Source organism: Globicephala melas, chromosome 16 (assembly GCF_963455315.2).
Source record: "Globicephala melas chromosome 16, mGloMel1.2, whole genome shotgun sequence".
Taxonomy (NCBI): Eukaryota; Metazoa; Chordata; class Mammalia; order Artiodactyla; family Delphinidae; genus Globicephala; species Globicephala melas.
Genome location: NC_083329.1, coordinates 38,178,353 through 38,203,370, shown reverse-complemented (window position 1 = coordinate 38,203,370; position 25,018 = coordinate 38,178,353). Strand labels below are relative to the sequence as shown.

Genomic DNA, 25,018 nt, shown 5'->3' with positions numbered 1-25,018 from the left:
CGGCTTGTGAGATCTGAGTTCCCAGACCAGGGATTGAACCCCAGCCTCGTGAGTGAAAGCACCGAGTCCTAACCACTGGACTGCCAGGGAATTCCCTGTATTTCATTTTTAATTAAAAAAAAGAAACTACATATTTAACTCTTTTTTTAAAGTAAAAGAGCAGATGCTCCCTACCTATCAATTTTCCTTTAATCCTGAATCCAACACATTAAACAATAAGCATGACCAAGGCAGGCAGATTTTTAAAAACAAAGTGGAGAATTACAGTTCCTTGCTTCTCTACAAAACTGCTAACCACCTTTCCTTAATTTTAGTAGATGAGGCACACGTTTTCCACAGACCCCTGCAGGAAACAGGCCTACAAAACACTTGAAAAGGCTGTGTTTGTATTCTGGTATAAATAACTCTCTAATGGCTCTGAATTTCCTGCTGCCTCCCTTGTCAAACAGGTTGTAGTGCCAAGCACAGTATGTTCCATAAAGTAAACATCACAAAAAGCACTCTGCCGCTTGTGGGCTGCTCTTCATCCCCCAACCAAACGCCTAGGGGACTGACAGAACCTGCTCACGTCAACGAAGATCCACGTACAGCTCACTCAGACTCAGAACCACACTGTACACTCTGCCACCCCCCCACACACACACTACGCCCATCACCCCACCACTGCCACATCCAGAGAAGCAACCGGGCGTCTCGGAGCGCACAGCTCCAGCAAACGCCCCCAACCGGCCCATTCCTCCACAAAGCTCAGGCCAGCCCTGAGCTGATACTGGACAACAGCTATCATATGTATCCCGAGAAGAAACAGATGTAGCCAGGGATGCCCCGTGGCTTCTGAACCCCAGTTTAAAGGCAATCCACCGCCTCTGCACCTTCCTACACTACATTCCTGATGATCACATGGCTGTCGAAGAATGCAAACAGCTCCTCCCTACCAGCTCCCAGGCCTGTCCACCATCCTGGGTGCATTCAATACAAGCTGTGTGATCTTAACAAAAACTGATCAGCCTCTCTGTTCCTGGATTTCCTCATCTGCGAAATGGTACCGGTAATGTCACCGACCTACAGCTCATAGAGTGAGGATAAGACAAGCAGAGCTTTTGGCACACAGGTGGCCCTCCATGTGGCTACTATCATTACCATCATTATCATCATCTTTGGGTACAATCCTGCACAAGCCTCCTTTTTGGTCTCCCTAATTGCACTCTAGCTTCTATCCAGTAGTAAAAGAGGCCTTAAAATCAGGGAGGGGTCTAATAGTCCTGGTTACCTCCACACTCTTCTGCCCACTGAAAAGTGAGAACAGCCCCCCAATGTTGCTGGAATGAAGCCGGGTGCAAAACTCTCAAGGTAGCCCTTTAACTAGGGGCACTCTGGCTCCACCCACACTTATCTCCCCACAAACAGGGTAAAGGCCTCTGCCAGATGCTCCCAATACTTGGTTGAACTTTTCCCACTTATAAACAGGAAGATGCCAAATACGGACCATTCTGCACTAGACGGTGAGCTCCATTCACCACTACACTACTTGCGCGGTGACAACTCAAACAGCTGTCAACCAACAATAAAAGTCAGAACCCCTCTTTTCAAGCATTAAAATCCATACAACCAAAATAGTGTTAAAGCTGGAAGACAGGACAACCCAGCTTCATTGTTATATCACGTTAAACTTTTCCATATGGAGCTGAATGGAACCAGTGAGATTCTGTAAGATAAACCCAAAGGTAACTAGATAGTCAAATTCCACATCCTTCAGTTGATGCGCTCAGACCAGATGACTCATCCATCTACCATCTAACACTAGGCTTAACTGAAAAGCGTGACTCTCGGTTACACGGTTACAGGTTTCAATTTCGGAAGCATCTCGCTTACCTATTTGAATGCGAGCCCTTGGCTTTTCCTCTCAGGCTGAGAAAGCTGTTGCTAAAGCACTCAGAGTGAAAGTCTGCTGATATCACCCTCCAAGGAATTCAATTTCTAAGAAAAGTCCACTCATTGTGCATTGGACAAGATGAAGAGAATGAAGACTCCAAGCAAGTTGGGGGTTAGGGAAATAAAACTCAAGGTCTCCATGGCTTTCCTCCACCCTCGCTTTTCCAGTCAATGCTGTTTGAGTGGGCTGGAATAACTTAACCTGAGAAATATGTGACTGAGATCAAAATCCCTTTTATCCTTCACAGGGAAGAGTTCACAGGCAGTCACTTCAACCCTTCCCCCCTGTTTTTTAAGCTGTTATTTTAAATTGTGATACAATACACATAAACTTTACCATCGTAACCACGTCTAAGCATAGTTCAATGGCATTAAGAATGTTCACATTGTTGTGCAACCATCCCCACCACCCATCCCCACACTTTTTCATCAACCCAGACTGAAACTCTGTACCCATCACACAATAACTCTCCACTCCTTCCTCCCTCCAGTGCCTAGGAACCACCTTTCTAGTTGGTCTCTATAATTTTGACTACTCTAGGCATCTCATGTAAATGGAATCACACAGTGTTTGTCCTCTTTCGACTAGCTTATTTCACTTAGCGTAAAGTCCATTCATGTTGTTGCTGGTGTCAGGATTTCCTTCCTTTTTAAGGCTGAATAATATTCCACTGTCAGTATATCCCACATTTTGTCTATCCATTCACCCATCAATAGACATCTGGGTTGCTTCCACCTCTCAGCTACTGTGAATAATGCTACTATGAACATGGGTGTGCAAATATCTCTTCAAGACTCTGCTTTCAATACTTTGGGGTATATATCCAGAGCTGAGATTTCTAGATTATATGGTAGTTCTATTTTATATTTTTTAAAGGAACTACAATACTGTTTTCCAAAGCAGCTGCACCATTTTACATTCCTAGCAATGCACAAGGGTTCCAATTTCTCCACATCCTTGTCAATACTTATTAATTTCTGGGTGGGTTTTTTTTTTTTTTTTAGTAGCCGTCCTAATAGCAATCCTTTATTTAACTTTAAAACTGGTTAATTGAATTAAATTTTTGTCCCACCTATGCAGTTGGCTAAGAACGTTAGCAAATCTGATTCTCCTGAGTGTGTTGAATAGTCATCCACTGAGGAGGTAACTGTAAGAAAGCAGCTAAGATAAAAAGACTTTGGACACAAAACCACCTTGTATTAAAATCTGAAATTGCCACTGCTGAGGAACGGAAAGTACCTTCTCTAAACCTCAGTTTCCTCATTTGTGAAATGAAGTTGTGAATACTCATTTCTTAAAGTCGTGGGAGAACTGAATCGCAAAATTGTATAAAGTACTTAGCATGTGCCTAGCACCTAATAAACACTAAAAGAATGACAGATGATGCTAAGGAGAAGGAAAGTTTTGTTATACTAGAATACTACTAATACTAGTAGTAATACTAATACTTAGCAATACTAAGAGGTAAGTCACAAAAAGATCTTTTATTTTGCTTTTTACATATGCATACCCTTTCCTCATTTATTCAGATGTTGTTCTATACAATTTATACATATACTCCTCAAATCTCAAAGGTGTCACTGTAACCAAGATAGCATTTTCTTATACATAAATATATAAACATAAATATTCTTCTCCAGAGTAGGCAGGATATCAGAAACTAAGCAGTAGTAGCATTAGTCCAAAATTGCACCTTTTTTCAAAATTCAAATATCAGTAACAACTTGCCATGTAGGTTAAATTATACTTCATCTAGTTATAGAAAAAAAGCAGAAGTACACTGTGAGACAAGGTTGTTTTTCTCTGTTCTCTCAATTAATTAAAGAGTTAATGCCAAATGGCTATCTTTTGAAGTATGGCTTAGACTAAATTCAAATACTATATTAAAAAAAAACAAACTTTATCTGTTGAAGCATCTCTAGGTATTTTTTACTTTATCTGGCTTCTTGTTTAAATTCACATAAACTGAGAGACAAGACTTAGAAATCATACAACCCAAATTCCCACCAAATAACCACTATTAGTTAGTTATGTTTCTACCGACTTACCGATAAATTACATTAAAATACAAAACCCTTGGGAACCTGACGCAGTTGGAAAAGATGTATGCATACTTCAAACTTAAGCAAACCAAATAAATGGAAATGGATTTTAAAATAACAGTTAAAAGTGTGCAAATTTGTCATCAAAACACTTGAAGACCACTCAGGGCACGTAAGCACTTTACATTTAACACTTTTAATATCTATAAAGGATTCTGATTTGGGTTCCATTAATATTATAATGCATTTTAAATTACTCCTTAAAATTTGAACACATTATTTATATACTCCATTGAGAAATATACAGGTGAAATAACACTAGATGGTCTACTGTTATTCTAGATGGTCTTCATCTCTCTATCTTGGCTAATGTAAGCTCATACTAACCTCTTTGTGCCACCCACCCAAAGCAGTGGTTAAAAACATTGGGATGCCCTGATAACAGCATTTATTTCTGTTTGTTCAGATTTAACCAGCAAATTCTGTGTCAACCGTTGTTACTTTACACCGCTTTAAAATTACTTTCTAATTTCAATAATTAATGCAAATGGGTATGTAATTTTCTTTGGTGGTTTAAGATTTAATGAGGCAGCAAGGAGACTGCACGATGCCCTAGGCGGGAAGAGTGCTGCTAGAAGCAGGGAGTGGTCAACTGTGGTGGACGCTGTTGACAGTCAGGATCTTGGTGCTCCAGCCAGGCGTCAGGCCTGTGCCACTGAGGTGGGAGAGCCAAGTTCAGGACACTGGTCCACAAGAGACCTCCCAGCTCCATGTAATATCAAATGGTGAAAATTTCCCAGAAATCTCCATCTCAACGCCAAGACCCAGCTCCACTCAACGACCAGCAAGCTACAGTGCTGGACACCCTATGCCAAACAACTGGCAAGACAGGCACACAACCCCATCCATTAGCACAGAAGCTGCCTAAAATCATAATAAGGCCACAGATACCCCAAAACACAACACCAAACAAGAACCTGCCCACCAGAAATATAAGATCCAGCTTCATTCACCAGAACACAGGCACTAGTCCCCTCCACCAGGAAGCCTACACAACCTACTGAACCAACCTTAGCCACGGAGGACAGACACCAAAAACCACGGGAACTACGAAACTGCAGCATGCGAAAAGGAGACCCCAAACACAGTAAGTTAAGCATAATGAGAAGACAGAGAAACACAAAGCAGATGAAGGAGCAAGAAAAAAACCCACCGGACCTAACAAATGAAGATGAAACAGGCAGTCTGCCTGAAAAAGAATTCAGAATAATGATAGTAAAGATGATCCAAAATCATGGAAATAGAATGGAGAAAATACAAGAAAGGTTTAACAAGGACCTAGAAGAACTAAAGAGCAAACAATGATGAACAACACAAAAATGACATTAAAAATTCTCTAGAAGGGATCAATGCAGAAGAACAGATAAGTGACCTGGAAGGTAAAATACTGGATATAATTAATGCAGAGCAGAATAAAGAAAAAAGAATGAAAAGAATTGAGGACAGTCTCAGAGACCTCTGGGACAACATTAAACGCACCAACATTTGAATTATAGGGGTCCCAGAAGAAGAAGACAAAAAGAAAGGGACTGAGAAAATATTTGAAGAGATTATAGTTGAAAACTTCCCTAATATGGGAAAGGAAATAGTTAATCAAGTCTAGGAAGCACAGAGAGCCCCATACAGGATAAATCCAAGGAGAAACATGCCAAGACACATATTAATCAAACTATCAAAAAAGAAATACATAGAACAAATATTTAAAATCAGCAAGGGAAAAACAACAAATAACACATAAGGGAATCCCCAAAAGGTTAAGAGCTGATCTTTCAGCACAAACTCTGCAAGCCAGAAGGGACTGGCAGGACATATTTAAAGTGATGAATGAGAAAAACCTACAACCAAGATTACTCTACCCAGCAAGGATCTCACTCAGATTTGACAGAGAAATTAAAACTTTTACAGACAAGCAAAAGCTAACAGAATTCAGCACCACCAAACCAGCTTTACACAAGTGCTAAAGGAACTTCTCTAGGCAGGAAACACAAGAGAAGGAAAAGACTTACAATAATAAATGCAAAACAATTAAGAAAATGGTAATAGGAACATACATATCGATAATTACCTTAAATGTAAATGGATTAAAGGCTCCAACCAAAAGACATAGACTGGCTGAAAGGATACAAAAGCAATACCCGTATATATGCTGTCTACAAGAGACCTACTGCAGACCTAGGGACACATACAGACTGAAATTGAGGGGATGGAAAAAGATATTCCATGCAAATGGAAATCAAAAGAAAGCTGGAGTAGCAATTCTCATATCAGACAAAATAGACTTTAAAACAGAAACTATTACAAGACACAAAGAAGGACACTACATAATGATCAAGGGATCAATCCAAGAATAAGATATAACAATTGTAACTATTTATGCACCCAACATAAGAGCACCTCAATACATAAGGCAAATACTAACAGCCATAAAAGGGGAAATCAACAGTAACACAATCATAGCAGGGGACTTTAACACCCCACTTTCATCAATGGACAGATCATCCAAAATGAAAATAAATAAGGAAACACAAGCTTTAAATGATACATTAAACAAGAGGGACTTAATTGATATTTACAGGACATTCCATCCAAAAACAACAGAATACACATTCTTCTCAAGTGCTCATGGAACATTCTCCAGGACAGATCATATCTTGGGTCACAAATCAAGCCTTGGTAAATTTAAGAAAATTGAAATCGCATCAAGTATCTTTTCCGACCACAACACTATGAGACTAGATATCAATTAACAGGAAAAAATCTGTAAGAAATACAAACACATGGAGGCTAAACAACACACTACTTAATAAACAAGAGATCACTGAAGAAATCAAAGAGGAAATCAAAAAATACCTAGAAACAAATGACAATGAAGACACGATGACCCAAAACCTATGGGATGCAGCAAAAGCAGTTCTAAGAGGGAAGTTTATAGCAATACAATCCTACCTTAAGAAACAAGAAACATCTAAAATAAACAACCTAACCTTATACCTAAAGCAATTAGAGAAAGAAGAACAAAAAAACCCCAAAGTTAGCAGAAGGAAAGAAATCATAAAGATCAGATCAGAAATCAATGAAAAACAAATGAAGGAAATGATAGCAAAGATCAATAAAACTAAAAGCTGGTTCTTTGAGAAGATAAACAAAATTGATAAACCATTAGCCAGACTCATCAAGAAAAAAAGGGAGAAGACTCAAATCAATAGAATTAGAAATGAAAAAGGAGAAGTAACAACTGACACTGCAGAAATACAAAGGATCATGAGAGATTACTATAAGCAACTATATGCCAATAAAATGGACAACCTGGACAAAATGGACAAATTCTTAGAAGAGCACAGCCTTCCCAGACTGAACCAGGAAGAAATAGAAAATATGAACAGACCAATCACAAGCACTGAAATTGAAACTGTGATTAAAAATCTTCCAAACAAACAAAAGCCCAGGACCAGATGGCTTCACAGGTGAATTCTATCAAACATTTAGAGAAGAGCTAACACCTATCCTTCTCAAACTCTTCCAAAATATGGCAGAGGGAGGAACACTCCCAAACTCATTCTACGAGGCCACCATCACCCTTATACCAAAACCAGACAAAGATGACATAAAGAAAGAAAACTACAGGCCAAATTCACTGATGAACATAGATGCAAAAATCCTCAACAAAATACTAGAAAACGGAATCCAACAGCACATTAAAAGGATCGTACATTATGATCAAGGGGAGTTTATCCCAGGAATGCAAGGATTCTTCAATATATGCAAATCAATCAACATGATACACCATATTAACAAATTGAAGGAGAAAAACCATATGATCATCTCAATAGATGAAGAGAAAGCTTTTGACAAAATTCAACACCCATTTATGATAAAAACCCTCCAGAAAGTAGGCATAGAGGGAACTTTCCCCAACATAATAAAGGCCATATATGACAAGCCAACATTGTCCTCAATGGTGAAAAACTGAAAGCATTTCCACTAAGATCAGGAACAAGACAAGGTTGCTCACTCTCACCACTATTATTCAACATAGTTTTGGAAGTTTGAGCCACAGCAACAAGAGAAGAAAAAGAAATAAAAGGCATCCAAATTGGAAAAGAAGAAGTACAGCTGTCACTGTTTGCAGATGACATGATACTATACATAGAGAATCCTAAAGGTGCTACCAGAAAACTAGTAGAGCTAATCAATGAATCTGGTAAAGTAGCAGGATACAAAATTAGTGCACAGAAATCTCTGGCATTCCTATACACTAATGATGAAAAATCTGAAAGTGAAATTAAGAAAACACTCCCATTTACCAATGTAACAAAAAGAATAAAATATCTAGGAATAAACCTACCTAAGGAGACAAAAGACCTCTATGCATAAAACTATAAGACACTGATGAAAGAAATTAAAGATGATACCAACAGATGGAGAGATATACCATGTTCTTGGATTGGAAGAATCAACATTGTGAAAACGACTCTACTACCCAAAGCAATCTACAGATTCAATGCAATCCCTATCAAAATATCACTGGTGGTCTTCCCTGGTGGCACAGTGGTTGAGAGTCCACCTGCCGATGCAGGGGACACGGGTTCGTGCCCCGGTCTGGGAAGATCCGACATGCCGCGGAGTGGCTGCGCCCATGAGCCATGGCCCCTGAGCCTGCACGTCCGGAGCCTGTGCTCCACAACAGGAGAGGCCACAACAGTGAGAGGCCCACATAGTGCAAAAAATATATATATACCACTGGCATTTTTCACAGAACTAGATCAAAAAATTTCACAATTTGTATGGAAACACAGAAGTCCTCGAATAGCCAAAGAATTCTTGAGAAAGAAAAACAGAGCTGGAGGAATCAGGCTCCATGACTTCAGACTATACCACAAAGCTACAGTAATCAAGACATTATGGTACTGGCACAGAAACAGAAATACAGATCATTGGAACAGGATAGAAAGCCTAGAGATAAACCCACACACATATGATCACCTTATCTTTGATAAAGGAGGCAAGAATATACAGTGGAGAAAAGACAGCCTCGTCAATAAATGGTGCTGGGAAAACTGGACAGCTACATGTAAAAGAATGAAATTAGAACACTACCTAAAACCATACACAAAAATAAACTCAAAATGGATTAAAGACCTAAATGTAAGGCCAGACACCATCAAACTCTTAGAGGAAAACATAGGCAGAATTCTCTATGACATAAATCACAGCAAGATCCTTTTTGACCCACCTCCTAGAGAAATGGAAATAAAAACAAAAATAAACAAATGGGACCTAATGAAACTTAAGAGCAGCCGCATAGCACAGGGAGATCAGCTCGGTGCTTTGTGACCACCTAGAAGGGTGGGAAAGGCAGGGTAGGAGGGCGGGAGACGCAAGAGGGAAGAGATACGGGAACATATGTATATGTATAACTGATTCACTTTGTTATAAAGCAGAAACTAACACACCACTGTAAAGCAATTATACTCCAATAAAGATGAAAAAATAAAAAAAATTTAAAAAACTTAAAAAAAAAGCTTTTGCCCAGCAAAGGAAACCATAAACAAGACGAAAAGACAACCCTCAGAATGGGAGAAAATATTTGCAAATGAAGCAACTGACAAAGGATTAATCTCCAAAACATATAAGCAACTCATGCAGCTCAATATCAAAAAAACAAACAACCCAATCCAAAAATGGGCAGAAGACCTAAACAGACATTTCTCCAAAGAAGATATACAGATTGCCAACAAACACATGAAAGAATGCTCAACATCATTAATCATTAGAGAAATGCAAATCAAAACTACAATGAGATATCATCTCACACTGGTCAGAATGGCCATCATCAAAAAATCTACAAACAATAAATGCTGGAGAGGGTGTGGAGAAAAGGGAACCCTCTTGCACTGTTGGTGGGAATGTAAATTGATACAGCCACTATGGAGAATAGTATGGAGGTTCCTTAAAAAGCTAAAAATAGAACTACCATACGACCCAGCAATCCCACTACCGGGCATATACCCTGAGAAAACTATAATTCAAAAAGAGTCATGTACCAAAATGTTCATTGCAGCTCTATTTACAATAGCCAGGACATGGAAGCAACCTACATGTCCATCAACAGATGAATGGATAAAGAAGATATGGAACATATATACAATGGAATATTACTCAGCCATAAAAAGGAACGAAACTGAATTATTTGTAGTGAGGTGGATGGACCTAGAGACTGTCATACAGAGTGAAGTACGTCAGAAAGAGAAAAACAAATACCGTATGCTACCACATATATATGGAATCTAAAAAAAAGAAGAAAAAGAAGAAAAAATGGTCAGAAAAACCTAGGGACAAGACGGGAATAAAGATGCAGACATAGGGCTTTCCTGGTGGCGCAGTGGTTGAGAGTCCGCCTGCCGATGCAGGGGACATGGGTTCGTGCCCTGGTCCGGGAAGATCCCACATGCCGCGGAGCGGCTAGGCCCGTGAGCCATGGCCGCTGAGCCTGCGCGTCCGGAGCCTGTGCTCCGCAACGGGAGTGGCCACAACAGTGAGAGGCCCGCGTACCGCAAATAAATAAATAAATAAACAAATAAATAAAAATTAAAAAAAAGATGCATACCTACTAGAGAACAGACTTGAGGATACAGGGAGGGGGAAGGGTAAGCTGGGACAAAGTGAGAGAGGGGCATCGACATATACACACTACCAAACGTACAATAGATAGCTAGTGGGAAGCAGCCACATAGCACAGGGAGATCAGCTCGGTGCTTTGTGACCACCTAGAGGGGTGGGACAGGGAGGGTGAGAGGGAGGGAGATGCAAGAGGGAAGAGATATGGGGACATATGTATATATACAACTGATTCACTTTGTTATAAAGCAGAAACTAATACACCATTGTAAAGCAATTATACTCCAAAAAAGATGTTAGAAAAATATAAAGATTTAATGAGGGGTCTTAGCTGATTTTTCAAAGAACTCTTTAATCCTAGAAAGGTTCAGGGTCAATGAGTATCTATCGTCACTGGGTCTCAGTGATCCCTGGAACCAGGCAGAAGGAATTGGGCTTAAAAGCTACTGCCCTATAAAATAAATCCCTGCAATTAGCTTCACCACTCTAAATGACAGGAAGATCATACATTCTCCCCAAACTGTATGTTTTGAATACTTAGCTCTTCTCTCTGTCTCCACCTCCCTCTGAGTATTCACCAAGAAGAAACTGACAAGTAAGAAGAAGAACGTCAGTGCTAACAAATAGGTTACCCTGTCAGTTACTGTCTTTATTTCTTCCTCTTTCATTGGTTTTTGAATCCCAGCCCAAAAGGCAGCCACAGTTGACCGGTAGGTGTTCCTGTCACCTCTGCCTAAAATTCTCAGCACTGGGACTAAGTCTGCTGCTCAGATTCAAAGTTATGTAACAGCCAGAGAGTCTCTGAGCCTCAGAACTCCAACCTCTGAGAAGAAACATGGCCCCTCGGCTTCAGTAGCAGAGCCAGGTCTCCGGAATCCCACTCTAGGGTTCTTGCCCCTACAGATCTTTCTTCTGCTTCCCTGGGTCCTGAGGCATGGCTCAAGCCACCCAGAGATATAGCTTCTGAATCATGACAATTTATCCAGAGTTCAATTACACTGAAGCACTCTAGCTCACAAGCTGTTTTCCCCGCCCCCTTTGCATATTTCACTTTCATCAAGTATCCTAATGTCTGTCCTTCATGGAAGTTTTCTTTTGCCCAGGACCCAGCATAGGATCACAAACTGCATTTAACTTGGGTCTCCTTTAAACTGAAACAGTTCTTCAGCTTCTTTGTCTTTCATGACATTGATTTTTCGAGGAATACATGCCAACTATTTTAGAGAATATCCTTCAATTTAGGTTTCTCTGGTGTTTATTCACAATTAGATTCGGATTCGGCCTTCTTGGCTGGGATATGACATCCAGAGGCATGTGACACTCACCAGCCCTCATTGGTGATGTTCATTTTGACCCCTTGTTTACGGTGTTGTCCAGTTTTCCCACTGATTTGTTACTATTTTTTCCTTTTGTAATCAATTATAAAATCTGTGAGGAGAACAATGACACACTTTGATTTCAGAAACTGACTCATGCATTTGATTGGTTAATAAATTATTTGCTGAGCACCTGTTACTTGCCAGGCATGGTGGTGGCACTGGAGATACTGCAGTGGGAAAAGTTATATCCCTTCCCTCGGGAAGTTTACATTCTAGTTAGAAAAGGCAGACGAAGGGCAAGTAAATAAAGCATACACTGTGTACTGTGGTGACAAGTGCTTCCAAGGAAATAAACCAGAGACAGGGAGGGAGGGCTGGGGGAGGAGCAATTGGAGCTGCTACTGCTGTCGTAGCCTTCAGCCCACAATCCAAAAGGGTATAGAGACCTTCTAAAGCAGAAATTGTGTTTTGTCCCTTCCTGCTTAAAATCCAAAGAGTAACATGCTCTCTGGACATCCAGGATCCTCATGGAGTAGCCCCCAGCCTCGCCACATTCATCTCTTGTCATCCACTCGTGATTTATGTGCTGGCGATAACACCTATGCTTCCTCTAATGTGCCCTGATGTGCCTCCCATTCCGGTGCCTCTCACCTCACGTGGAGGAACTCCTCTCCCTGTCCATTCACAGCACATCCCTGGGACCTTCCCTTCAATACTGAGGACTAGAGACGAGGAGGGAAACCTGTCCACAAACTACCATTCTGACCAAAATGAAATGATCTGAGAATTCAACTATCTATAATTATCTGTTTTAGACATCATTTTATACACAATTTTGTATTATACACAAAGGTACTTTGTTACATTTTTAACTTACTCTAGGCAGAGTACTTAATGAAACATGTTTGATTTTTCCCTCTTCTCTGGGTTAATTAAAGAAATTAATTGGCAGAGGTAATTCCATATGATTCACACACAGACTAAGAAAAATTAGCTAAGACAGCTTGTAAATAAACATCATGAACATGTGCACACCCACAAGCAAGTAAGGCAGAGTTCCACCTACATAAACGGACTGAGTCATGCTTCAATCCAATTCAACAGGTCGTCTCTAAGTCCTTATAAGGTGTTCTGTCATCTATTCCGTGCTGCAGGAGTTTCAAAAAAAAAAGGGTAGAATAGGAACCTCGGGTTCCTATGTTCCTAGGTTAGACAATGTGGAAAGACGTTAAACTACATGGTATCTTTAAAACCCTAGCGAAAAAAACCTTGGAACTATTTTTTAGATAATTATACATAGTTACATAAACAATTGCAATTTTAAGTATGGGTATTTAACAAAGTTAAAATTGCACCTCTTCCATCACTGTCCATTTTTGTTGTGTGTATGTATACATATATTTGCTGGAGGAAAGGAGGAATTGGTTGGCTGGATGGCTTTTAGTTTGTTTAACCAGAGGTCTTGCTTTGTGGACCAAGATGGTGTCTTTACTACGTGCTGTATTTGCACTTCAGAAATGCCTGGCGTGGGCCTTGCCTCTGCCCTGTCAACAGGACCGGAGTGCCCGGCTGCCTGGCTGTCCTTCCACAAACTCCCTCCTCCCCAAGAGGCAGCTCACCTGACAAGGTATCAATCTGTGGCTATGACTGATCAGAACACCACTTACCTGGGTAATCATCTCTACTCCTTATGAAAAGAAGACTCTTAAATTTCCACCTCCAGCCTCTCCCCACACAAAGATGATTTTCAGATGACAAAAGAAAAAAAAAGCCAGAACAGCAAGAGAAGTTGGGAAAGAAAGATGCAGGCCCAGACTCATCCCATAGCTGAGCTCCTGAGGGAGTCGAGGGGAGTCCCCACTGAGGGCCTGCTTCCTCCTGCTTCCTGCTATCTGCCCACGTGACAGAAGAAGGCGGCAAACTCACCTGCACACAGACCCGCCTCCTGCCTTTAATACCGGGAAGGTTCAGTCCTTTAGGTCCGCCCACAGGATGACAAATATCTGCCCGCATTTCACAACAGTTTCTGAATGAGTTGTTCTTAAATTCACTAAAATTTCAGGATTCTGTTACTTAATACCGCGCAAAGTTTTGTCATGTGAGAATACTGGGGCAGAAAAGAAAGGAAGAAATGCCTTCCATTTCAATATCCAGGTCCTCGGCTTTAAATGTATTTAGGTAGATGCCCTCCAGACCTCACAGGCTTTTGCTAAGAAAGTAAAAATGTGCAAATTTACAAACGTACATCAACTTTTCCACTTTAACAAGCACCCCAAAAAGTAGATTGATTTGTCGCAGGTCAGAAAATGAACTTATCACCCAAGTAAGATTTGCACCATAAATCAATTTCTCCCATGATAATATAAAGAGAAAGATACCATTAAGCCCAACCTGAAATAAACTATCAGTATGAAACCATATGAAAAATGGCTGTTGGAGAAAATTCTTTAAATCTTCATAGACTTATATGAAAAAACAGCTACCCCTAGCCCCACCTGGCATGGAGAGGTACCGCCTTAGAGACAATGAGAATCCTGTATTCCTCAAAGAGGTGTGAACTCCACTTGTGATGTCTGCAGAAAGCTCAGCTTTCAGAATAAAAAGTTTTAGATGTTCATCTTCCTTTGTCACTGATAGGGAAATGATTAGTTACTGCCTGGGCCAGAGAAGGGAAATGAACTTGCAGGCTTGTGTGAAAACAACAAAATGCTGTTTTTCCATAACAGCTGATTAAGAACAGGCTGTCCTAAGTGCAGTGGAGTGAAACGTTCCTTCCTGGTTCCCAGCTCTCAGAGGAGGAAAGAGCAGCTCTGCAGGCTTGGCCTTCAATGAACAAAGCTTGGGGTTCGCCCCCCTGCAGAGACACTGCGTCCACGGTCACTGCCACTCTGACAGCCTGGAGTAACTGACGCCTTAGAGACTCAGGAGGACAGAAGGCCATCAAGATACTTGACGGTGTCCCTGAGTATATTTCACAGAGCAGATTACTAAAATCAGATAGGTTTTGTAAAGAGAGAGAAAGCCAAGAAAGCTGAGTAACTTACACCAACACTCTTGTGCTGTAGCTATAAATCCTCTCATGTTCCTGGGAACCCAGAAGCATGTTATGTCTGCTTTGATTAGAGAGAAGATTCTGAATAAGGTGGCCTATATAAACGGTGACATATTACCTGTCTAAAACCTGGGATATAATCTGACAAGTATAAACACACGTCTAGAATCTACCAAGCAGAATATCTGGAAGCAAGGACAGTCTCACAAAATCCAGGATGTGTCATCACCCTACCTACTTTGCAAGATTCCCAGGCCCCTCCTCTGGAGACTTAAGTCAGTAAATCTGGGTGCTGCCTGAGAATCTATATTTTTAACAAGCACTTCGAGGCGATTCTTATGTTCAGGCAAGTTTGGGGAACACTGGAGTGAGCCAATTATACCCTCTAACACAGTCCTCTTTAAGATACGTCTACATTTAAATCCCATTTAGTAATACCATCAATTATGTTAAGCTTATAAATGGTAACAATAATGAATATGTCTTCCCCTAACCCCTCAAATAATAAAACAATTTTGGTAATACCCATTTTAAAGAAAGAGGTGAAGTAACTTGTACAAAGTCACAAGCTAGTAAGTGATTGGGGGGGAGGGGAGGGGGTGGGATTCAAACAGAGGTGTGACTTCAACAGCTGTACCCGTAACCTTTTATTTACATACACAGCCTTCTCTTTCACAAGTACAGATCCTGTTTACAAGTGATAGCAATTGATTTAGAACCCAAAGTAAAAAAGATTTCAGGAAACCATTTATGAACTACTAGTACTTTCAAATTACTGGCTGTGTAGAGACCCAGGGATCCAGCAATATCTCTAACAAAAGGTTTTTATCCTGTGCTGCCCTCAGATTTCTACTTTAAGGAAGTTTGGATCCTAATCTCCATACCTTTCCCTAGCAATTAAAAAGATGCAATCAAAAAGTCAATGACCGCTCCCAGAAAAATAATTAGCTCAAACGAATTACAATGTGCTATAATTGAGCCCCAAATCTGAACAATATATCAGATGGAGGGCTACATGTTTATACTGATCTGTAAAGAATTTTAAAAGATGTGATATTCAAATATTTTCATAACTGCCCTCTTCTATCATTTCTAACACGGAAATTAAAAAGCAAAAAAAAAGAGAAGAAAATCAAACTTTTCTACTCATCCTGCCTAAACAAACAAAAAAAAGACTTGATATGTCAAATGAACAGTGTCACTACGCCTCTTTCTAGCCTCAGGTTAATTAAAAGTCACTCAAGTTTGAGAAGGATATTAAAACCAGAATGAAAATCAAACTCATGATTCATTCAACGAGTATTTATTGAGGGCTTTCTATACGCCAGGCATTGTTCTAGGTGCTATAGACACAGCAGAGAATAAAACAAACAAAAATTCCTGCCTTTAAGGAGCGCACACCCTCCTAAGAGGATATACACTCTAAAGAAATAAGAAAATAAACAATTTGTCAGACGGTGAAAGGTGCAGCGGGGAGGACCACTGCGTGGTCCGCAAAGGTTTCCCTAACAAGGGGCCATCTGAGCAGAGGCCTGAGGGAGATGGGGGGCAAGCAACACAACATCTAGGGGGGAACACATCCCCAAAGAAGAAGGAGTGTGTCCAGCAGATCTCCATCCCCGCCCAAACCACAATCCCCCCAAATTTTCTATCTGCTCAGATGGTACCACAGTTCTCCCAGTTGCTCAGGACTGGAACTGAGCTGGGCTCCTTCCCCTCCCTCACATCTCCCATCCTGTCCATCTGGTGGTCCTGTGCACTGTGCCTCCTAAATGTTAATCTCCATTCCACACTTGAGAAACAGGCCATCATAATAAACCTGGATGGCTGCAGAAGCCTCCAAACTGGTCTCCCCATTATTTTTTATGCTCCTAGCCCCCAAATCTAAGCTCCACTAAGAAACCAGAGTGATCTCTTAAAAACACATATGAAATTGCATCAAGGCCCTTTTCTAGCTCAATCCTTCCCACTGCTCTTTGGAATAAAATCTGGATCCTGTTAACATATACACACTACTATATATATAAAAAACAGATAATCAATGGGGACCTACTATATAGCACAAGGAACTCTACTTAATATTCTGTAACGACCTATATGGAAAGGGAATCTGAGGGAGAATGGATATGTGTATATGTATAACTGAGTTACTTTGCTACGCACCTGAAACTAACACAACATTGTAAATCAACTATACTCCAATATAAAATAAATACTAAATTAAAAAAAAAAATCTGGATCCTGGATGTCCAGCCCCTGCCAACCTCTCTGAACGATCCATACCCCTCTGTTCCCAGAGCTTGCTGGCCTCTGAGCTACCTTGGCCTTCCTGCAGTCGCTCTAAGGAGCCTAGCTCCCTTCTGCCTTTGCCCATGTGTTCCTTCTGTCTGGAGAGACGCACTCATCTCCCCTGGCACACTCCCCTCTCATCCTTGAGATCTCAAGCTAGAAGCCACTGCCCCAGGGTGATGTTCTGATCTCCCTATCACATGCGATCCTGCACTGCACAATAATTATACACAGTATTTCTCCTAGTACCATCACAACTATAATTAAATCATTATTTCTATAATTTAATGGCTGCCCTGCTCCAATAAACCAATCTCTATGGCGACAAGGACTACATCAGTTGAATTCATTTTTGCATCTCCAAATGTCTTAAAAATAGCAGAGTTCAATACATACTTGGGAAGAGGTTAAGCCTTCCTCCTTACACATCCCTGTATTCTCTCTCAAGGAAAACAAAGAGTTGCATTTTTCCTCTGCATCGTCTACGCCTCATAAATTTGTCTTCTAATAACAAAAATTAGGAACCATGAAAAAGCCATGTTGAAATAACAAAGTTCCAAACTGAGAAGCCCCAAGTTGAGCCATCTGGACCACTTTTTTTTTTTTTTGGCGTTGCCACTCGGCGTGCAGGATCTTAGTTCCCCGACCACGGATCGAACCCTCACCCGCCGCAGTGGAAGCACAGAGTCTTAACCACTGGACCACCAGGGAAGTCCCTTGGACCATGTTTGTTTTTAGCTTTGTTTCATGTTATAGAATCATCTTCCTAAAGGGAAGCCCAGTAAGCAGAGCCCACCCACTCCTCAGACCTCACAGGTTGGTCACTAACTCCTCAAGGAGCAAATTAAAGTAACAAGAAAGAACAGAGAACCCTGGGAGGAAGGACTTCCCACTGGTCCACAGTTATCAGAATCTTTTTCACTGTAATTAAGGCTAACGGGAGGCACTCGCTCTATGACAAGAAGTAAAGGGGTGTTGCAAGGCCCTCATACCACGCAGCTTACAGTTAACGGCGGCCACACTTAGCTGCACCCTAACCAGGAGCCAGCCAGTTGGCAAAGTGCTCTCCTCGCGCAGCACCTCATTTAACTGAACTGAATCTTGGCGACCACCCCATGATCCAAGTGACTTTATCCCCATCTGATCACGGAGGCCGAGGAGGTGAAGTCACTTGCTTGGGCTCACAGAGCTAATAAGTGCTGCGACCCAGGAATCAGAAGCAGCTCTGTTGGGCTCCAAATCCTCAGCAAAGTATGTCATTTGGGACCCAGGGTCCTAGTACCAGTGTACCAGTACCCAAAGTGCTGGTACTGAGTGCGAATCACTTGGCTGCTCTGGTCCCAGCTCCCTGGCTCACAGGACCAGAGAAGGGGAGCGACTGGCACAAGATCACACAGCCCGATGGTAGCTAGGTCCAGCCAACAGTTCCATCCCTGTCAGATGGTCCTTCTGACAGACAGCACCTCCCCTCACAAAAGATCCCTAAAATCCTTAGAATAAATGCTCCAAGTTCAAGGTTTCCTAAGGAACGCTGTAATGTTATAAAAATCCTAAAGTAGCCCTTAGAGTTCAGTGAAAGGAAAACAGAAGGACTTTATCACTCTCCTTTCTTGCAGCTGCCACTGGTCTGAATTCACACAAACAGCCCCTTGTCTCTGTGCTGCCATGCAGCTCTTCTAAGCGACAGAAGCCCAGGAACACAGAGGCCCTGGGCCCAGGCCAGCTAGAGCCGAGCTAAACAGGCTAAAAAGCAGGCGGTTCTGACACCCTTTAATCAACCACCATTCACTCTGGAGAAGCAATACACACCATTCTGCACACACTTCTGTACGAGAGCAAGTGGAATAAGGCCTGAGCCGTCGAAGTCACCCGTGCACCCTGAGCAGCACACAGCACCCTGATTTTCATGATCCCGGTGGCAAAACCATCACTGCATCCAGGTCAGTTTACCGTGGACTCCAACCCCCTTGCCCTCTTCCAGAATGAGGCGGCTAACAGCCAGCAGCCTGGTATACACCACCTACCGGCCACCGCTGGGCCTGCCGGGGCAGACCAAGGCAGCAACTATATGCACCTGGTGTGTGGAAGCTCTTCTGAAGAATCACCCCTAAATGGCCTCATCTAGGGGCTTCAGGAGCTTCAAACACCAACATGCAAACATCCCAGAGCAACCAGTGCCAGGAGAACTTCTGTTGTGACAAGGCCTCCAGACCAGCAGCTGCCCTGGTTACCGTGAGCCCCAGCTCAGCCTAGCACGGACGAGGGCCACGTCATCCGCCAAGACAGAGCCCATCAGGGACGACTCACGGAGGGCTGGCTGAAGGTGGACTCACCCACTCGCTGCAGACCCAGCTGCCCAGCCAGAGCCACCGGCCACAACGCGTGACGCCCCCGAGGGTGCTGTGCGCTAGCAGTGCTCCATTTAAAACTCGTTAAAAGCCACTCGTTCTGTGAGACCTTCTGTTAAGTGAAAATAATGCCTATGAGGGCACCTCAAATATTCAAAGAGCTAAACAATCTAAGGGTATCAAGAGGGTCACCTCTGGGTATGCTGCCCACACTTGAGGACTGAGATGTAGGGGATATAACTTTAAGAGGTCCCCACTGTCCCTGAAGGAGGAAGGGTGATGTGAACCCTAGAGCTGCAACCTGGGGCAAGTTACACGAGCTTCTACCGCTCACTTCCCTCAGCGGCAGATTGGGGTTAACAACCGCTCTCTCGGTACCACAGTGGAATATCACGTGAAAAAAAGGAAGTCACCCTCTGGCACAGTGACTGGCACATAATAAACCATAAACAAATGCTCGCTTCCTTCTTTAAGGCTTTTAAAGAGCTTACTTTCTTCAGCATTATGCATTCCTTTTCCCTTTTATTAATTTCTCAAAATCTTCTTTCAAAACTAACAACCCACAACTACTCTAATTCCAGCAGTTCAGTTTATTTTCCTTAAGGACATGTGTGGAAAAGAATGTCAAGATGTATGTCCAATGATGGTCACTCCATCATTATTTGTGACCTTCAAAAAAAAGTAACAGCTACTAACTAGAATCCAATTACAGCACTTACAATAAAACAGGTAGCTCAGTGAATGCTAATAAAAGGAAAGTGCTTTAAAGTATAGCTTTACATAGTATGATCAAACATGGGATTAAAAACTTAAATAAACATATATAAATAAATATATATTACATATATGCTAGCTTTGGTATCCAAATAATTTACCAGTGGGAAGGACAAAAGGAATAAGGGTGGGAGGATGTGGTAGGCAAAATAACGGCCCCCCGTCCACATCCTAACCCCCCCAGAACCTGTGACTATGTTACCTTACACAGCAAAAGGGGCTTTGCAGATGTGATAAATTAAGGATATTGACATGGGAAGAGTAGCCTGGATTATCCAGGTGGCCCCAGTCTAATCACATGGGTCCTTAAAATCAGAGACCCTTTCCTGGATTTGACTACAAAAAAATGGTCGGAGAGAAGATGGAGGAAGAGGCCATGGGCCAAAGAACACTGGCAGCCTCTTGAAGCCAGGAAAGGGCAAAAGCCTCGGACATGTTGATTTTAACCCAGTGAGACCCATGCTGGGCTTCTGACTTGCAGCAGCATTAAGATAATAAATTTGTGTCGTTTCATAACATTGACGTTGTAGTAATTAATTATACCAGCAATAGAAACTAATAGAGGGGGTAAATTACTTATAATTTTATATCTTTCCTGATAATCTGAATATTTACTGTATACATTATATATATATACAAATATATTGCTTTTACTTTAACACTTATTTAGTTGGGGAGGAAGGGAAGAAATTCTTTGCCCCATTTCAATGTAATGATTCCCTGATCACAAAAGCTTTCATACAGCACTTGTCTCCTCCTGCCTGAAAAATCGGGCGCTCTCTTTCAGGACCAGACAAAAGCCTCCTTACACACCAAGGCCCGACTCAAGTGATGCATCCCAGGTCAGGGCCTCCTCCTTAGGGGTCTCCCCTACAGCTGACCTTAAGGGGGCTGCACAGAGCTCTGTCAACCCTGCTGGATGGTGAGCTCCTTAAAAACAGGGCTTGAGGCTTATTTGCCTGTGTAAACCCAACCCCTCATAACACGCATAACATGTGGTTAATGATTAAGTGTTTGCTCAGCTGAAAAAGACTACTGGATCACATTAAATCCAAGCCAATCTAGTAAACCCTGGTTTTAAATTAACAAGGCACCTTCTGCTGGGAAAAGACTGTTGTAACCTCACATGCATTATCCAGCTATCTATTCCATAAAGGTAGAAGTTATATCCTTCAACCTCACAAATCACAGTTAACAGATCATAGTTAAATCCTCCTTCAAAATCAAATTTTGAGGAGACTTCCCTGGTGGTGCAGTGGTTAAGAATCCGCCTGCCAATGCAGGGGACACAGGTTCGAGCCCTGGCCTGGGAAGATCCCATGCCGCGGAGCAACTGAGCCCGTGAGCCACAACTACTGAGCCTGCACCCTAGAGCCTGCGTGCCACAACTACTGAAGCCCACGCGCCTAGAGCCTGTGCTCCGCAACAAGAGAAGCCACCGCAGTGAGAAGCCCGCACACCCCAGCAAAGAATAGCCCCTGCTCGCCACAACTAGAGAAAGCCCGCACGCAGCAACGAAGACCCAACGCGGCCAAAAATAAATAAATAAATAAATTTTTTTAAAACTCAAATTTTGACTTCGATTTACAAAGGATGGTGGTTATCAAGAGATACTGCTTCAGAGCTCCAGGGCATTGAATTTACAGTCTGAATCTTCTAGTTCCTGCTGTAGACATTTGTGAGTTATATTTAAACTATACTGGCTGTAGTGCTGAAGTTAGCCTTCCTTCCTCCCATCAAATCAAAACACTGGGTTTCCCCAATAGGATATTTTCTCATCCATTCTAGGGGAAAAAAAAAAAAAAAATCACAGCACAGTTGTTATGGCTGAGATTTAAAACAATCCAAAACAGAAGTCTACTCCATTAATGACTGTTTTAATGGCAAAGAAGCCAGGAGAGGAGACAGAGTGACATCTGATTAAATATTCACATACTAAAGACTGCATCCGCTAAAGCAAGAACCAGAAGCTTTTGTTTTAATATCCCAGCAGCATTCTGTTTAAAAAGATTAGAGCATCCATCTCTACGGTGACAGTTATTTCCATTGCTCAATTAGAGGCCAAAGTACTGAAGAGGTTACGCTCCTGTGTTTGAACGAGACATCTTATATAACCAACGACTTCACAAATCCTTACAAATCGTGGACAAGTGACAGACACTGAATTCTTCATGGGTATTTAAGCCAACGAACATCATTAATTATTCATTTTTGTTGGTGGTTGTGTTTTCATCTTAAAGTCAGATTTACTGGGGTATAATTTACATGCAATAACTTGTCATTTTTAGGTAACAGTTCTATGAGTTTTTACCAAAACATATACTCATGTAATCATCACCACAATTGAGATACAGACTATTTCATACATTCCAAAAAGTTCCCTATGCCCTTTGTAAGTCAATCTTCTCCCCCATTCCCAGCCCCTGGCAACCACTGATCTGTTTTCTAACCCTATACTTTTGTCTTTTCCAGAATGTCATACGAATGGAATCATACAGTAAGTACCCTTTTGAGTCATACAGAATGTACCTTTTGGCTTCTTTCACATAACATAATGCATTTGAGATTCTTCCAGATAGTTGTGTTTGTTCTTTGTTAGTACTGAGTAATAGTCCATTGATGTCCAGTTTGTTTATCCACTCACTTGTTGAAGGACATGTGAGTTTTTTTCAGTTATGGGCAGTTAGAAATAAAGCTGCTGCTGGGTATTCCCTGGCTGTCCAGTGGTTAGGACTCTGCACTTTCACTGCGGAGGGCCCGGGTTCAATCCCTAGTAGGGGAATTAAGATCTCGCAAGCAGTAAGGCACAGCCAAAATAAATAAATATTTAAAAAATAAAGCTGTTGCAAATATTAGCCTACAGGTTTCTGTGTGAACAGAGGTCACTCCTCCTGGGTAAATACCTAGGAATGAAAGTGCTATTTTGTATGGTAAGTATATATTTAACTTTGTAAAAAACTACATGTTTTCCAAAGTGGCTGTACCATTTTACATTCCCACCAGCAATGCAAGAGAGTTCAAGTTGTTCTGTATCTTTGTCAGCACTTGGTAATATCTATTTTTGTTTCATTTGCCTTTTTTTTTTTTTTTTTAGCTATAGGTATGTAGTGGTATCTCATTGTGTTTTTCTTTTAACCTTTGATTCTGAAAAAAAAAAATTTTTTTTGGCCACGCCACACATCTACGGTTAGTTCCCCAAACAGGGATTGAACCCGCGCCCTTGACAGGGAAAGTGCAGAGTCCTAACCACTGGACCACCAGGGAATTCCTGAAATAATTTTAGACTCACACAGAAGTTGCAAAAACAGTGGAAAGCTCCCATGTATTCCCCTCTTATCTTACATAACCACAATATAAGTATCAAAAGCAAGAACTTGACATTGGTACAATACTGTTAACTAAACTACAGACCTTGTTCAGATTTCATTAGTTTTTACATGTACAGTTCCTGTCCCCTTTTTTTGCATACAGTTCTATAAAATTTTATCACATGCATAGATTCATATAAACACTACTACAACCCGGATATAGATCTGTTCCATCAAAGCACATTCTATTTTGAAAAGACCTTTTCGGTTTTGCAAACACCATCTGCTGGAAGGGACTTTGGTAAATGATGACTTTCTTCTGCCCTTTTTCCTTGACCAAATTAAAAGTCTGTTATCCAAAATTAAAAAGAAAGAAAAAGAAAAAAGAAACAGACTCACAGATATAGAGAACATACTAGTGGTTACCAGTGGGGAGAGGGAAGGGGGCAGGGGCAAGATATGAGGTAGGGGATTAAGAGGTACAAACTCTTAGGTATAAAATGGGCTACAAGTATATTGTACAACACAGGGAATATAGCCAATATTTTATAATAACTACAAATGGAGCATAATCTTTAAAATTTGTGAATCACTATGTTGTACACCTGAAACTTACATAATATTATACATCAACCATACCTCAACTTAAAAAAATGAAAAAAAAAAGTCAGTTATCTATTCTCAGACTGTGCTGTGCAAAGTCTCTGTGTGTTGACAGAGAAGTTCACTTCTCTGGATGGGTGTCTGTCCTGTTCATTCTTTCCTTATTATAGACCAAGCCCAGTGCAGGCAGTATGGATAAAAGGTTGAAGAGAAAGCAATAGTTCTTGTCTTTAAAATAACTTGAGCAGAGAGGTATTTACACACACACACAATTACAAACTGAGATAAGTACCATCCATGAATAAAAAGTCAAAGGTCCACTGAAACTAAAACACGATCTGGTTTGGACTGGGAGGACCTTGTGACTTAGCCTCATCCTGAGACTTAGTATTTGAGGCCTTTCCACAGAAATAGGGCATCTAAGTATCTGAGCTGTTGAGCAGTGAGTATGTAACCAACAAATTCTTAGAGCAGAAGAATATAAGGAAGCCCTCCAGCGCTGAGAAACCATACCAGGGACTGCTTATCTTCTTAGGTCAAAGCCTGGCCCCAAAGATATAGAGAATTGGCACCTGCCCATGTGTTACTTTAGGGATATCTACAGCCCTCAATGTTTCTTTCCAACCACCTGCCACAGTGAACCAAATCCACCATTAGAGATCTTTTAGTTAT

The 25,018-nt window shown here is 41.4% G+C and overlaps 1 protein-coding gene across 11 annotated transcripts in view; it reads right to left on the bottom strand.

The window, feature by feature from the left end:
- The window catches only part of SGMS1 (sphingomyelin synthase 1), a 291,689-nt gene that overhangs the window by 163,594 nt on the left and 103,077 nt on the right, over window positions 1–25,018 (bottom strand). The window contains exon 1 of one of the 11 annotated variants that reach the window (XM_060285959.2): window positions 14,468–14,550. The exons of the other annotated variants lie outside the window; for them this stretch is intronic. The gene's annotated coding sequence lies outside the window, so the exon portion shown is untranslated. Of the gene's footprint in view, window positions 1–14,467; window positions 14,551–25,018 lie in introns of those variants that run through there. 11 annotated transcript variants of the gene reach the window in all.